Source organism: Ambystoma mexicanum, chromosome 10 (assembly GCF_040938575.1).
Source record: "Ambystoma mexicanum isolate Mex_15411 chromosome 10, UKY_AmexF1_1, whole genome shotgun sequence".
NCBI lineage: Eukaryota > Metazoa > Chordata > Amphibia > Caudata > Ambystomatidae > Ambystoma > Ambystoma mexicanum.
This window is the reverse complement of record NC_090932.1, coordinates 1410323701-1410337747: the sequence shown is the minus strand read 5'-3', so window position 1 is coordinate 1410337747 and position 14047 is coordinate 1410323701.

Below are 14047 nucleotides of genomic sequence, written 5' to 3'. Positions count from 1 at the left end.
CTTCCCTCACAGATTATTTGCTCTACTTACTGTTTTATTGGTTTGATTTATGATTGCAAATTGCTTCTACTGTTATAATGTTCTATGTAGTCTGTTGTTATAATGTAAAGTGCTTTGGATTAAACACAATAAATACAAATGCATATCTGTAGTAGCCCCAGTACCAAGATTTAACTATTTCCTGTTAATGTTTTGATTCCCTCCTTTGATTTTCTTTAGAATTACCCATTGAATATCCAGAAAAGTATGTTATTGGGTCATATAATGTTTGACCAAAGGTGCCTTCTCTATATAGTTTTTTATGCAACTACGATGTTCGATAATCCTAGTTTTACATTTCCTGTTAGTCTTAACAAAATAATGGAGTCCACAAGGACAAGTGAAAAAGAACACTGGTACTGTTACAGTTAGTATGATCAAAATATCTCCAAACGTTAGGGAGACCAATGTCAATGGATTTTGTCTCAGTTGTGTGTTTGCACACTGTACATGAACCAGAAGGATGATGTCCTTTTATAGGTCTGTGACCCCAGAGTGAAGTCACACTAGTAATTGGTGATGGTCTGGGTCTAATATCTTTCCTCATAATAATATTACGGATAATGGTACTTTTCTTAAAAGCTTCAAATGGAAATTCCCACGTTTTAAAAAAAAAAGGTACGCCAGAGTGTGGATTTTATTTTATATGAAAGATTGGTAAAAGTATTTACAAATACCAGTCTGTCAGAATTTTTCTTTTTTTGGTTTGTTCCGAAGAGCCTCTCTTTTGAGACTGTTTTTGAGGATCGCTTAATCAACTTAGATAGATGGCTTCTGTGCATATGTTTAGTAGACAGTTTATCTTCCTCAGTCAAAAAAATTCACCAGTGCTGCTTTTTCTTTTAATATGTAAAAATGTACCAAATGGTAAATTACCCTTGATGTGTTTACCATGGTGACTGCTATAATGGAAAAGAGCATTTTTATCTGAGATCTTCGTATCTGGTTTCACCAAGAGTGTAGCATTATGATGATACATTGAAATGTCTAAAGAATTGACCTATGTGGTGCTCATGGAGTTGGTGAACCTGCGATATCAGTTTTGTACATTGAGCCATTGTGAGGAATCCTGTGCGATGTCTAAAGACCCCTTCCAGATGACAAAAATGTATTCTATACATCTTAGGCAACTGGTAATATGATGTTCAAAGGGGTTTCTATTTGCGTAGTCAGTCATTTCTTCGAACATGTTGACATAAATTGGCCAGATTGGGTGCCATCGCCAATCTCATTCCCATACCATCAGATTGTGTGAAAGATTGGCCCTGAAATTGAAAGACGTTCTTAGTAAGGGCCATTTCGGTGCATCACAAAATTAATGAGTTATTAATAGGAAGAACATCTTTTCTTTGCAACAGTGTCTCTTCAATGGCCTCAAGTGTGGCCCTTGTGGTTTACGTGTGTACAGGGATTCAATGTCCAAGAATATCGCAGTTTGACAAGTGGGGTCAAACAATTGGTCTTCAATCTTGTTAATGGCACTCTTAGTGTCTTTATTTATTTATTGTGTATTTATAAAGCCCATGTACAACAAATGGTGTTTCAAGGCGCCAGAAGACAAAAAGGGGGACGGGGGGCAGGGAAGAAAACAACAATAACGGTCCTACTAGGCCTTGTGTCATTCGGTTCGTGCAAGTGCAGTAACAAGAAGTGCAGGGGTGAGGGGAATGGTGGGGGTGAGTGCAGGACAGAGGGAAGGGATAATGCTAGGGTGGGAGGGAACTGCTGGGGAGAGTGGTGGCATAAAAGTGCAGCAGGGAGGAGGGAAGAGAGGGCCACTGGGGCTAGGCAAGTGCTTAGGTGAGGCCAGGTGGGCAAGTGCCAGGGGATGAAGGGAGTGAGAACCACATCCTAAGTGTGAGGCAGGAGTGGACCAGGCTTAGTAGGGATGCACACCCTGCCCGGCTAGTCATGGGAAGGGAGCCCGGAAGAGCAAGTGCAGGTTGGGGGGATCAGGGACTACAGGGTGCTGGTGTAGACTGGGCGAGGAGGGCATGGTGCCTTGTAGGACTCAAGGGACCAGGCAGACAGTCAATGCAGCAGATAGGGCATTAGCAGTGGAGGGGGAGAGGGAAGGAAGAAGAGAAAAGAAGGGTCTTGAGAATCTTCTGGATCTTAAGGGGATCCAGCTCAAGCCTGAGAGGGCCAGGAGGCCATTCCACAGGGAGGCTACTTCCCGAAGAGAGAGATCTACCACCCCACTCTCTGCTTGGAAAAACATCTGATCGGCAGAAAGTGGGAGATAGAAGACTGAAAGGGTCTAACAGGGAGGTATTTAGGTAGAGAGAGTTGGTTTTGGCAGGGTCACAGGCCCCAGAAAGCCTTGTGGATGATGCAGAGGGTCTTTAACCTAATCATTGCAACCACCGGGAGCCAATGGAGAGATTTTAGGGCTGGAGAGATGTGATCCCCGGGCTTGAGGCAAAGGGTAAGTCTTGCAGTCCTATTCTGGATTAGTTGAAGGGGGCGAAGGGATGATAGAGGCTGTTGCAGTAGTCCAGCTTAGAGAGGACCAGAGCTCAGTAGACATTGAGTTTCTGGGGGAAGGTGAGGAAAGGGAGAATGCATCTGAGGAGGTGCAGATGAAAGTAGGCCTTCTTGGCAAGGATCGCAAAGTGAGGAGAGAAGGAAAGAGAGGAGTCTAAGATGATTCTATGGTTTTTAGCCTCCCAAGAGGGTGAGGGGAGGGGACCAATGGAGGGCAGCCACAGAGTAGGAGGGAAGGAGGAAGCAGGGGTCCCAATGAGAATGAGCTCAGTCTTACTAGCATTAAGGCAGAGATCGTTAGCAGTGCACCATGCCTGAATAGCAGTCAGAAATGAGAGAGGAGGAAGTGGAGGGAAGCTTGAAGGAGCGCTGTGTGTCATCTGCATAGCACTCGGGGTGAGGAGAGAAGGTGGAGATTAAGTGGGCCAGAGGGGCAAGGTAGATGTTTAAGAGCCCGAGCAAGAGGATAGAGCCCTTAGGGACGCCGGAGGTGGAGGAGAGGATAGGGCCAAGTTGAACCTGGGAAGGTTGGTCAGACGGGAAGCAGGTCAACCAGTCCAGTGCCAGGTCTGTGATGCTATTGGTATTGCAGAGACAATTTTTAAGGGTGGCATGATTGACCGTATCAAAGGCAGAGGAAAGATCGAGAAGGATGAGAATGGAAAGAGAGTTGGATTTGAGATTTGAGAGCAAGTCTTCATGGGTGTTCAGGAGAGCAATTTTCGTGCCTCTGGCTTCTCTTAAGCCAGATTGGTGGTTGTGGAGACAACCAACAGATTCAGTGTGATTGATCAATTCGGAGATGGCCAACTTATCCAGGAGTTTGCCCAGGAAGTGGGTAATGGGCAGGAAGGGTCGAAGGCCTTTTAAGGAGGGGTTGCACAAGTGAGTGCTTGAGGGGAGATGAGAAGGAGCCAGTGGCAAAGGAGTGATTGCAGAAATCAGCCAAGGCTGGAGCAAGGGAGGCAATGCTGTCCTTCATAGTTCTGGAGGAGCAGGGGACACATTTTTAACACAAATAGTCTTAAATAGAAATCCATTAATTTAGATAAGGTCTTCAATTTGGAAGAGACTCCCGAAATTATAGGTTTCCCTGGTGGTTTAGTTTAAACTCTTATGCTTTGAGGGAGGATATAGATGACCTTTTGTCTCTGAACAGATATTCAGATTCTTGTTTACTGATCCATTTATATTTGCATGCCTTAGTCACTTTTGCTTTAATCTAAGGCATAAAATAAGCAGTGTTGCACAGACATTTTCTATGAAATTCTGTAGGTTTGCTAATCAAATTGACACTTGTGTAGCAAAGCTAGCTATTCAAGTTGCCCTGTTCATTGAAAGCAGAGCTCGCCCTGCATTCCTCTCTTGCCCTCGGTGCTCTCTTGACCCTCTTTTCTCTGTTCACTTCAAGAGCTAGTGGAGAGAAAGTGCGGCAGTAATCATCTCCTCCCCTCTTAAGTGCAAAGGCCTGTGTATGAGTGCTAGGCAAGAATTTCTTATTCAAATAATTGCAGATCAGAAGTAATCAGGGGTATACTTTTAGTGATACTTTTATTAAGCTTTCTATATCCTGTCTGGCAAAGACCAGTGTGTGTTAACTTTATATTTTTCTAAAAAAAAGACATTCATGCAATTCCATTCCTAAAATGTAAGTTGTTACATAATGCATAATTACACCATCTCCATGCAGTCAAGGTTAGGTTAGTGTATCTAAATCTCATAGTGTCAACTATATTTCATTTTGTTGGGGAAGAAGCATCATATTGACGAGTGAACACTTCTGAAATGACCATGATCACACAATGAAATGCTTTTGATGGCAAACCCAGTACTGTAACTTGCAGGTTGCATACATTTGTGTAACTGGTACTCAACCCATGAGCAATACCATACTCTTTGACATTCTGTATTATCACCCTTTTGCTTTATACCAGCTACCGTGAAAGTGAGATGACCACATACTAGAACATTTCACCTAGTTTGCCCAGTTCAGTGGTTGCTACGCCATCCCCTCTGCTTAGTATCTTTCTTTCCTCTTACATAATGACTACGTAAAGCTACCTATATTATGAAAAGTAGTGATTATTAGTTCCATCCACTGTGTACATCTACAGATCAACTGCACTACCATACACTGTAGTTAGCCTCTAGAGCTCGCTTTGCTTTATGATTATGACTGCATTATATATTAGCACCTGCAGGAGACTGTGTTTTCAGAGCCTTTTTATCATATGTATTTATCGAGATCAAACTCCTGCCCCCTCACGCTAGGCACATCAGCAGAAAGAACAGCAGGAAGAATAAGGAACACACATCATTTTGCACCAGGTCCCAGTGCGCCCATGGGTGACAAATATGCTGAAAGACACCGCCTTCACCAACACTGCAACCTACATGCTACATTAGCCTCAATGCAGCAATACCAGAATCTACAAAACACAAGAATTCCTGTTTAAAGGCTTGCAGATGCTCACATGAATTAACCTAACAGCACTATCATTCATGCATTATCAAATGGCACAGTGTAAAGCCATGCTTCAGGAAAATGACAGCCAAGTACGCTTGTCTCACAGAACACCAGCCGCAGTGGGGATTTGTGCTAGCTTCTGCAATGCGCCTCGCAAAACCCAGGATCATCTCAAGGCCTTGCAGTAAGATAAGATTTTTTTCTTTGAATGACAGTGAACACTGGCAGACAAGCATCTTTAATTCTTCATAAATACAAGTAATTCAGAGCAGAACGCACAGGGCCCAGTGGTTTTTCTCTGGGAACGAAAGACATTTTCGCAAGATCCAGACATCATTTCAACTATAATTGTAACAAGAATGGCTCAGCTCTGGCCAATGAACGCTGAGGGCCCAAGGGGCGAAAAGCCTGCTCAGCTTACACTAATGAGAACAAATTCACAATGCAACAATTTTAGAATTGGGTAATGAGGGAGGAGCAGCCAAGCCAGCCCACTGACACGAAGGTCCAAATGTCCAATGATCCGGCTTCCTATAAGGGCACTATAGGTCACCTACCACTGAGCAGCCAATCTCAGGATGAGATAGGTTTCTGGGAGCTGGTCCAATTTTGTGATGTCAGCCTGCAGTGTGTTACAAAGCTGGCTTGTAAGCCAGCCACGGAGGAGACGGTGCCTGGATTTTTGCTGTGAACGAAGCCCTGTGTGTTTTTCTGATGCCCAGAAATAAAACACAGTTTAGAACATGTTGCTGCTTGCTTGGAACTCTGCTGCATTTCTTTGGGCAAAATGAGAGGTGTTGGGGCCTCCTATACCTGGGACCCCCAGAAGCCCTGGTGGGAGTCCAACTTCTCCCCAACAGTGTCCATTCATGCAGCTTACCTTGTACATTTTACAGACACTCATCCAGGGCTTGATCAGTCTTTTCGCCCATTCACATACTCTAGTAGATTTTATGAAGGGCGAGTACCATTTGCAAGGGATGTTTGAAACTTTAGTTTAACATTTACTTTGTTTGCAGTAAAGGTCAAATAAATGTTTCATTGTGCATGGCTGGCCTCAGGGTGGAAGCACTCTGCCAAACAAAACAGGTTTGTAGTGGCATGCGTCATTTTACAGAAATCTCATTTTAAATGTGTAATCCGTTGTGATGGGTCGAGTGCATTTCTCTTAAGTTGAATAGATAAACTAAGTTAACCGACCTGCAGGTCTAGCTGAATATCTGCTAGGCTTCTCTGCCCATTTCTGACTTCCACAGCCATTCTTATAGTCTCTGCAGGCTTTTGCTACCACTTTGCTAGCTCCCCTCGCCAGCTTTCCATTCAGCGGTTTCGGGAGATTCAGCCCTGTTACAATGTTACATTGCTTTCCATTACGAGCCAGGTGCTCTCCTTCAGTTTCACACTTCTACAACTTAGCAGCCTGCCGCACCTGACTGCGCGGTCACAATGTATCTTCAGATTAGACGTGCAACGGGTTTCATTCAGCCTGTGAAACTCAGCGGCATTTGCGTCCAGATCTCCTGCGTTTTCGTTCTTCCCCATGAAAGGCAGTCCTGCCCCTCTGACAACCCTGGGCTCAAACCCTCAGCCAGGGTAGCAACCAGTTCTGGGTGTTCACCTCAGGGACTGCCTGCAGACGCAGCTCACTGCACTCCTTCCGTCGAGCTCCCTGGAGACACGGCTCCCTCGCCATACAGCTGACTTTCCCGTGCAGACTTCTGACACCTCACCACTCCTTTCTCTCAGGGAAACTCGAGTACACAACAGCACTTCCTGGATGGGGGGTCTTCGGGGAGTTGAAGTGGGACACCGGAGGGTGAGATGTGGTATCCCCTTCCAGTAACACCTTTTCCCCATCCTACCAGGTAGGATACCTAGGAATTCAACCCACCCCTCTTTTCTGACACAAACTCTTTCTCAGTTCACTGTGAGCGACAACTGACTAACACCAGAGCCATATACCTGACAAGTCCCAACACCATGGACAGGCAAGGTCAGGCAATTTTGGGATTATTACACACACCTGACTTCCATCACACTTCCCCACACGGATAAGAAGGGGAGCACAAAAGCACAATCTGAGCGAGGCAAACCACACGAGGAAACAGCATTTCCAAGATGGCAATTTCACACAAGGAGGAGAGAGTCGTAAGGAGGGAAGGACCGTTACCTATAAAGACTGTTCCTTTCATGCGCCTTGGAAATTGAGAAACCGAAGACAAGGAACTAAGGCTGATCAAACCTGAACAGTGTGGCAGAGGTACCTGGGACTCTCCCGCGTCAATAACCAAGGCGGGGAGGAGAGATTGCCGCTGAGATACTGCCCTTGGCTCCAAAAACAAAGCGGCCTCAGGAAAAGCAGCACAGTCTGAGAGACTGATAGCAGACCAGCTTGTGTTTTGAAGCAAGGTTGCAATCAGCAACATGGTACAAAGAGAACAGTGTGTGAGCCATTTGTAAAGAGTGATGCAGATATGAATGACAACCAAGAGGAGTAATTGAATGTTCTAATTGAACTTTGGAAGTTAAGAAAAGATACCTTACACAAAGTGGTCCAGCACGATGTTGGTGCTCATTTGAAAGTCTCTGTTGGGTATCCAACTGATGCTGGGTGTAAGAAAAGGAATACTAAGACCGAAGTGATCATGCTAAATCCCATGCACATTCAAAAGTCTTTGGTAGTTTAAAGTACATTGCAGTTGGTCAGAGCCCAGCTGAGGGAGACTAATTGACCAAGAGAAAGGGATCTGAGCCCGGCTGAGGGGGATCTGGGGTGAACCTTGAGTCACCCAAGGAATCATTATCTGAACTGTTGTTTTGGAAGGGTCTGAGCCTGACGGAGGGGGATCCAACATTGAACTTTGGTTTTGGAAGGGATCTGAGCCCAGCTGAGGGGGATCCAGGGTGAACACCCAAATTGAATACTGGAAAAGGAAAATAACGTTTTGTTGTTGTTTTTGTGTACTAGACACTCTGAGTTAAGAGACTTGAACACAGTCTTGAACTGTAAAAATGTAACTGTATCCTTGTGTATCTTCATGCCACATAAACCAGAGTGTGTGCTTTGCTCGAGTGTACAGCCTTGTCCCATGCTGAAAATGCGGGGAAGGGAGGACAACGACCCAAACATCCTGACTTATCATTTTGTGAACACTTCTTTCTTTTTCATGAACATCACCCCAAATTATTAGTAGTAAGGATTGGCAATAGTTATTTTTTAGTGTAGGCCTTTTTCTGTTGACATGAGGACTGCATTATTATTATTTGATGGTCGTAGCTTGCTCCCATCTGTAGATTTAGGTTTACCCCCCCCTTGTGAACGTTTAATAAAAACCCTTGAACTGTGGTCACTTGTATCTGTCTTACTGTTGATACCATGCCTTCCTTACAACTCTCAGCTTGATAGGCTGCAGGTGATGGTTGTTAGTTTTAAGTGCCTAACTTTGCCTGACCTTGTTAGTGGGACACATGTATTTAAAGCACTGGTTTGCATCTTCTTCTTCTCAATACTATATTGGTTTCTTTCTTTCATAGGTAATCTTCTTCACTCGAAGATGCCTCATCCTCTTCGCAGTAATGTGTACGTTGTCAAAGGGTCAGGTACTGTCACAGTAGCCTACAAAGGCAGAGGGGAGTGTTAGGGTTGGTTGTCATCAAGAAGGGGGAATACAATGCCTCGTTCTTTGGCATTCTCTCTCCATTCCCCAGAAACCCTCTACCCAGGTGTCACCCGCAGGCGTTCCGACTGGCGGTTTCTTCCGTGCTGGGCTTTGGGACATAGGTACGGGAGGTACTAGTCCCTCCTTTGTGTCCGTTACTTTTTCCTCCTTGTAGCGCGGGGCCGCTGGGAGTATATCTACTCTCCCGGCCCAGCGGTCCCTGCGTTGCAACTTTCCTTTGGAAGCTCTCGCTCTTCCGGGTTTCTTCGCTCCTGCCTCGCTCTGTCCAGGCTCCAGCCACTCGCGCCCTACAGCGAGTGTTCTTCTTACTTCTCTTCCCTCCAGTTTTCTCTGCTGCCGCCGTGCCTCAGCGGTTTCTGTTTTCTCTTTTCTTGCGGCCCCATCCCCGCGGATAGGCGCCGCCCCTTTTCCCTGCGCTTTTCTTTTCTTTTCTCTCTCCGCTACTTGCCTGGCGCTTTTCTCCTTTGTTTATCTCTCTCCTCTCCTACGGTCCTGACCCCCCTTGCAGGCCTTGGCTGGTGGGAGTTCCGGCTCCCACGACAGGATTCCTCTGTTCCACTGCTGTGTTACCTTCAGTTACACATACGGATCCAGTCTACTATCTACCTCCTACCCATCTGAAAGTCTACTTTTCGGCTGGAACTACGTCTTACGGGCTACAGACCAGAGGAGTCCAAGGGTTTTTCCCCATTCAGGGTTTTTTCCCCTATTTCGGCTTGGTTCCGGAAGGGAGGTCCTCGGACAGCTGTTCTCTCCAGCGGTCACGGTGGCCTCCCTCCGTGACAAGCAAGCTCATCGGAAAAAGGAGAAGGATTATCTACTCCGACGGCGTCTGCAGGACCCCGACAGCGATTCCAGCGGTTCAGGTGAGGAGAGTTCGACAGAAGGGGGAGAAAAGGGAGACCAGGCACTTAAACTGTCACAGTTTGCAACGCCAAAGAAAGACACCATGTCAGCCGAAGGGCAAGTGCAAGAACTTTGGAAGGCAATTCAAGCTATGTCTCAGGAACTTCAGGGAGTCAAAGCTGAGAACGCCCTCCTTAGACAAATGGTATCCGCCCGGGAACCTCCTCCTCCAGAATTACCGCCTACAACACTATCCTCGGGAAAATTTGATGGTGCCCCCAAGAAAGTGAAGGAATTCTTAGAGGCGTGTACCGTCTACTTTACTTTCCGACCCCGCACTTTCTCTACAGACCAAGCGAAGGTCGGCTTCCTAATCTCGAACATGACAGGCAACGCTCTGACCTGGGCCACGCCCCTAGTCACAAGCAACAATGCCATTCTCCAAGATTACGCAGAGTTCCAAAGTTCTCTGAGACAGACTTTCGAACGCCCAGAGTTGTCATTTACTGCTTCTGAAGAGTTGTTGGATGTAAAGCAAGGTTCTTTGGACGTCCTGTCGTACATCTCTGCTTTCAAAACAGTAGCCTCTGGCGCAGGCTGGCCAGAACCGGCACAGTATGCCATTTTCAGGAGGGGTCTAAAAGAGGAGATTAAGGATGAGTTAGCTAGATCTACTCGCTCACCTACTTTCTCGGACCTGCTAACTGCGGCACTACATATCGAGTATCGCCTACAGGAAAGGAAGATGGAAAGACGCAAACAACGAGGCTCAGGATTCCTCCCGGATTCTCGGGCATACTCTCCCCCCAGTCGTTCTCCCGCTGCCGCTTCAGAGGAACCGATGCAGATTGGCTTCACAAGAGCACCTCTGACTGCTGCCGAAAGACGGCGAAGAAGAGAAAAAGGACTTTGCGCTTACTGTGGGTCGGATCAACACCTTCTAAAGGACTGCACAGAACTGCCTAACAAGAGGCAGGGAAACGAGCACCCTCGGCATCAATAGGGACTAGTGTCTGGGGGTTTCCAGTTCTGTCTACTCGTCCCTATGTTTCTCTAACTGTTTCTTCTTCCAACTCCAAGGAAGATTCCAGACTCATGGTAGTTTCAGCTATCATCATGATGGAAGGCGAGAAGGTGGAGACTCTCGCGTTATTGGACTGCGGAGCAGCAGGAAACTTCGTTGATACCCTATGGGCCGATAAGGTTGGTCTACGCAGGATACCCCGGAAGGAAGGTCAGAAGATAGAAGGAGTTGACGGCTCTCCACTATCATCCGGACTCATCACCCATACCACTGAAGAGCTATCCTTAACAGTTTTTCAGCACTCGGAAGTGATAAGGTTCGACATCATTCGGGCTGCACATTTTCCAATTATTTTGGGGATCACATGGCTTCGCAGACACAATCCTCAAATCAATTGGACTAATAACCAGCTGAGTTTCTGTTCTACATACTGCACAGAACACTGTCTTCCACCGAAGAGTCAGAAGGCCCCTCAATCTATTACGGCTCACACCTCCAACTGTGTGGGGGTTTTTGCACTACCCAGTTTTTGTTTGAAATACTCCGAAGTATTCCAAGAAAGCCTTCACTCCAAACTACCACCCCACCGGCCCGAGGACTGTACCATAGATCTGGAACCCAATGCACTAGTTCCCTTCGGCAGAATGTTCTCTCTAACACTTACGGAGAAGCTTGTGTTACGTAACTATTTGGACACGAATATGGCGAATGGGCTGATTCAGCCTTCGAAATCCCCTGCAGGGGCTCCCTTATTTTTCATCAAGAAAAAGGATTCCACTGAACTTAGACCCTGTATAGACTACAGAGGCCTAAATAAGGTAACTATCCGAGATCGTTATCCCATGCCATTGATCTCCGATATCATGGAGGCTGTACAAGGAGCCAGAATTTTTACCAAACTCGACCTCAGAAACGCAAACCATCTGCTCAGAATCTCCAAGGGTGACGAATGGAAGACGGCATTCCGCACTCCATTCGGCCTGTACGAGTATAAGGTGATGCCATTTGGACTGGTTAACGCTCCTGCAGTGTTCCAAAGATTTATGGACAGAATGTTTTCCGACATGCTTTCCACTTCTGTCATCATCTATTTGGATGATATCTTGGTCTACTCCTCAAACTTACAGGAACACATCGTTCATGTCACTCAAGTTCTTGAACGTCTACAGAAAAACGAGCTATTGGTTAAAGCCGAGAAGTGCAAATTTGCGGTACCTTCTGTGCAGTATCTGGGTTACAAGTTATCAGAAAAGGGAATAGACATGGATCAAAGGAAGGTGCAGGCCATTCTTGAATGGCCCGCCCCCACGTCTGTCCGAGAGGTGCAGAGGTTCCTGGGACTCTCCAACTATTACCGAAGGTTCATCCCCAACTTCTCGGAAGTGGTGTACCCCATCACTCGCCTACTCAAGAAAGAGGCCTTGCCGTTCCGCTGGTCAACCGATACCGAGAACAGTTTCAAGTTGCTCAAACATCTCTTCTGCTCAGCTCCGATACTCCGACACCCGGACCAAACTCAGCCCTTCATCCTGGAGACCGATGCCTCTGCAATTGCCATCGGAGCGGTACTACTTCAGGCTGTCGGTGGAGTGGAACATCCGGTAGCTTACTTATCTAAGACACTCTCACCCAGTCAATTGAATTATTCTGTCCTAGAGAAGGAGCTGTTGGCAATGAAATTGGCTTGCGACGAATGGCACCATCTGCTCATGGGGGCCCGACATCCCTTCCATTTCAGGACTGACCACAAGAACCTGAAAGCCCTCCAGGAAATGGAGTGTTCTAATTCCAGGCAAGCACGTTGGGCCTATCTTTTCTCGCAATATGATTACCAGATTTCTTACATTCCTGGGTCACTTAACCGTCTGGCAGATGCCCTATCCCGCAAGGACTCCAGCAGGGAAAGGGCTTTGTTATCCGCTGAACCTATGTTTCCTCGCAACCCGATATTGGCCCTCGTTAGCTCTTTCCTACAAGAGGTTAAAGCCGCTGTGGTTCAGGAACTTCCCCAATTACCGCTACACTCCGACTCTCATTACCAGGAGAAGGACGGCTGGCTATTCTTCAAGAAACGACTGTATGTTCCGGAAGGCATGCTGCGAAAGAAGATTCTGGATTGGTGTCACACTTCTCGCCTTGCAGGTCACCGTGGGGGAATCAACACCCTGGAACTCATCTCGAGGAATTTTTCCTGGCCCACTGTGAGAAGAGATACCCTGAACTTTGTGAAGACCTGTCCTACTTGTGCTCGGTCTAAATATCCTACAGGGAAACCGTTGGGATTACTCACCCAAGTTGAGATGCCTACTCGCCCCTGGGGGTTGGTTTCTACGGATTTCATTGTAGACCTACCGGTATCCGAATCCTGTACATGCATCATGGTCACGGTGGATGCGTTCTCCAGGATGGCACATTTCTCTCCTCTTTCTGGTGTTCCTACAGCCACCAGGATGGCTGAGGTGTTTGCACGAGATATTTTCAGACTTCACGGTTTACCTGACAAGATCATCTCTGCTCGCGGTAGTCAGTACACCTCGAGATTCTGGACAGCCCTGTGTACCCGATTGGGGATTGAGAGAGCACTCTCTTCGGGATTCCATCCCCAATCCAATGGGATGACGGAACGTCTGAACGCTACTCTCGAACTATATCTGAGATGTTACGTCACTCAGCATCAAGACAATTGGGTTTCTCTACTGCCTACTGCAGAATTCTCGTATAACAATACCAGGCACGCTGCCATTGGTCTCTCGCCATTCTTTTGTACTTATGGGGTCCACCCTAAGTCCATTCTTCCTGAGGTTCCAAATTTCACCAACTCCCCAGCGGCCGAAGAAGTATTGGGTCAGATCAAAGATGCCCATGCCACGGCATTGCGGAGCCTAGAGAACAGCAGGAGACGATCGAAGATCGGAGCAGATAAACACCGCAAATAATGTCCAGACTGGAAGCCAGGCGACAAGGTGTGGTTGTCCACTCGGTTTTTACCCAGATGGACAAGGCCCTCTAAACTCTCCCCTCGCTTTCTGGGTCCCTTTCCCATTCTTCTCAGGATCAATCCTGTGGCTTACCGTCTTCGGCTGCCTCCTTCTCTAAATCGCTTTCACCCTGTATTTCATTCGTCTCTCTTAAAACCTTTCTATTCCGATTCTCATCACAGACCAGTGCTCAGACACATTCCCTCACAGACACCCAATCAAGCAGAATTTGAGGTCTCCAACATTAGAGACTCTAGGTTCTACCGAGGAAGGTTGGAATACCTTTTGTCCTGGAAGGGTTACCCGGAGTCGGAGGACTCTTGGGAACCTGCTTCTCAGGTGCATGCTCCTCGCTTGCTTGCCAGGTTCCACCGCCTGCATCCGGGGAAACCTGGTGTGGTGCGGACTGGAAGGGGGCATACTGTCACCCGCAGGTGTTCCGACTGGCGGTTTCTTCCGCGCTGGGCTTTGGGACATAGGTACGGGAGGTACTAGTCCCTCCTTTGTGTCCGTTACTTTTTCCTCC